This window comes from Calliopsis andreniformis, unplaced genomic scaffold (assembly GCF_051401765.1).
Source record: "Calliopsis andreniformis isolate RMS-2024a unplaced genomic scaffold, iyCalAndr_principal scaffold0018, whole genome shotgun sequence".
NCBI classification, from domain to species: Eukaryota; Metazoa; Arthropoda; class Insecta; order Hymenoptera; family Andrenidae; genus Calliopsis; species Calliopsis andreniformis.
The window spans coordinates 8,212,786-8,215,570 of record NW_027480430.1 but is presented as its reverse complement, the minus strand read 5'-3'; positions in this window follow the sequence as shown (position 1 = coordinate 8,215,570).

Below are 2,785 nucleotides of genomic sequence, written 5' to 3'. Positions count from 1 at the left end.
CTAGGTTGCCCGGAAAGTAGAAATGGCCATAACTTTCACACTGGTAGCAATTATTCGTTTTATACGATGGAAAACCTGTTGTTTTAATATTGCATTTTATGCTTCGGGCGTTGACTTCTGAGGCCATAACTATTCAATCTGTTGGAGCAACGCCCTAGGGAGAAGCCTAGGTTGCCCGGAAAGTAGAAATGACCATACCTTTCATACTGGTTGCAATTATTTGTTTTATACGATGGAAAACTGTTGTATTTATACCGTATTTTATGCTTCTGTCGTTGACTTCTTATGCCCTAACTATTCCATCTGGTGGAACAACGCCCTAGGGTGAAGCCTGGGTTGCGCGGAACGTAGAAATGACCATAGCTTTCACACCGGTAGCAATTTTTCGTTTTATACGATGGAAAAACTGTTCTATTTATTTTGTATTTTATGCTTCGGGCGTTGACTTCTAAGGCCCTAACTAATCAATCTGTTGGAGCAACGCCCTAGGGTGAAGCCTAGGTTGCCCGGAAAGTAGAAATAACCACAACCTTCATACTTGTTGCAATTATTCGTTTTATACGATGGAAAAACTGTTATATTTATATTGTATTTTATGCTTCTGGCGTTGACTTCTTAGGTCCTAACTATTCGATCTGGTGGAACGACGCCCCAGAGTGAAGCCTAGGTTGCCCAGAACGCAGAAGTGACCATGACTTTCACACTGGTTGCAATTATTCCTGTCATACGATGGAAAAACTCTTGTATATTTATTGTATTTTATGCTTCGGGCGTCGACTTCCATGGCCCTACCTATTCGATCTGGTGGAGCAACGCCCTAGAGTGAAGCCTAGGTTGCCCGGAACGTAGAAATGACCAGAACTTTCACACTGGTTGCTATTATTCGTTTTATACGATGGAAAAACTGTTATATTTATATTGTATTTTATGCTTCTGGCGTTGACTTCTTAGGCCCTAACATTTCGATGTGTTGGAACAACGCCCTAGAGTGAAGCCTAGGTCGCCCGGAACGTAGAAATGACCATCACTTTCACACTGGTAGCAATTATTCGTTTAATACAATGGAAAAACTGTTCTATTTATTTTGTATTTTATGCTTCGGGCGTTGCCTTCTAAGGCCCTAACTATTCGATCTGGTGGAGCAACGCCCTAGAGTGAAGCCTTGGTTGCCCGGAACGTAGAAATGACCATCACTTTCAAACTGGTTGCAATTATTGCTGTTATATGATGGAAAAGCTGTTGTATTTTTATTGCATTTTATGCTTCGGGCATTGACTTATAAGGCCCTAACTATTCAATCTGTTGTAGCAACGCCCTAGGGTGTAGCCTAGGTCGCCCGTAAAGTAGAAGTGACCATAACTTTCCTACTGGTTGCAATTATTCGTTTTATATGATGGAAAAACAGTTGTATTTATATTGTATTTTGTGCTTCTGGCGTTGACTTCTAAGGCACTAACTATTCGATCTGGTGGAGCAACGCCCTAGGGTGAAGCCTAGGTTGCCCGGAACGTAGAAATGACCATCACTTTCAAACTGGTTGCAATTATTCCTGTTATATGATGGAAAAGCTGTTGTATTTTTGTTGCATTTTATGCTTCGGGCATTGACTTCTAAGGTCCAAACTATTCAATCTGTTGGAGCAACGCCCTAGGGTGAAGCCTAGGTTTCCCGGAAAGTAGAAATGACCATCACTTTCAAACTGGTTGCAATTATTCCTGTTATATGATGGAAAAACTGTTGTATTTTTATTGCATTTTATGCTTCCGGCGTTGACTTTCAACGCCCTATCTATTCAATCTGTTGGAGAAACGCCCTAGGGTGAAGCCTAGGTTGCCCGGAAAGTAGAAATGACGTTAACTTTCATACTGGTTGCAATTATTCGGCTTATACGATGGAAAAACTGTTATATTTATATTGTATCTTATGCTTCTGGCGTTGACTTCTTAGGCCCTAACTATTCGATCTGGTGGAGCAACGCCCTAGAGTGAAACCTAGGTTGCCCGGAACGTAGATATGACCATCACTTTCAAACTGGTTGCAATTAATCCTTTTATACGATGGAAAAACTGTTGTATTTTTATTGCATTTTATGCTTCGGGCATTAACTTCTAAGGCCCTAACTATTCAATCTGTAAGAGCAACGCCCTAGGGTGTATCCTAGGTTGCCCGTAATGTAGAAATACCCTAGCTTTCATACTGGTTGCAATTATTCGTTTTGTATGATGGAAAAGCTGTTGAATTTATATTGTATTTTATGCTTCTGGCGTTCACTTCTTAGGCCCTAACTATTCGATCTGGTGGAATAACGCCCTATGGTGAAGCCTAGGTTGACCGGAACGTAGAAATGACCATAACTTTCACAGGGGTAGCAATTATTCGTTTTATACGATGGAAAAACTGTTCTATTTATTTTGTATTTTATGCTTCGGGCGTTGACTTCTAAGGCCCTAACTATTCTATCTGGTGGATCAACGCCCTGGGGTGAAGCCTAGGTTGCCGGAACGTAGAAATGACCATAACTTTCACACTGGTTGCTATTATTCGTTTTATACGATGGAAAAACTGTTGTATTTATATTGTATTATATGCTTCTGGTGTTGACTTTTAATGCACTAACTATTCGATCTGGCGGAGCAACGCCCTAGAGTGAAGCCGAGGTTTCCCGGAACGTAGAAATGGCCGTCACTTTCAAACTGGTTGCAATTATTCGTTTTAAACGATGGAAAAACTGTTGTGTTTATATTGTATTTTATGCTTCTGGCGTTGACTTCTAAGGCCCTCACTA